This window comes from Procambarus clarkii, chromosome 38, assembly GCF_040958095.1.
Source record: "Procambarus clarkii isolate CNS0578487 chromosome 38, FALCON_Pclarkii_2.0, whole genome shotgun sequence".
In the NCBI taxonomy this organism is placed as follows: domain Eukaryota; kingdom Metazoa; phylum Arthropoda; class Malacostraca; order Decapoda; family Cambaridae; genus Procambarus; species Procambarus clarkii.
The window spans coordinates 358,008-358,239 of NC_091187.1; positions in this window are offsets into that span (position 1 = coordinate 358,008).

Here is a 232-nt window from a genome sequence, read left to right on the forward strand (position 1 = left end):
TTTAATTCATATCTGAAATAGAAAGGGAGAGAAAGAAAGAAGACATATCTGAGAAAGAAATGGACATCCTATATATGTATGTGTAAATTACAAATAAATAGGGTACAAAAAGAGAATTAAAATATTATATTTATTTAATTAAGAATGAGTAATACAACAAAATATATGTAATAGCTCGAAATATATAGACTATATCTGTAACAGAATATAAAAGTAAAAATCTAAAAATCTA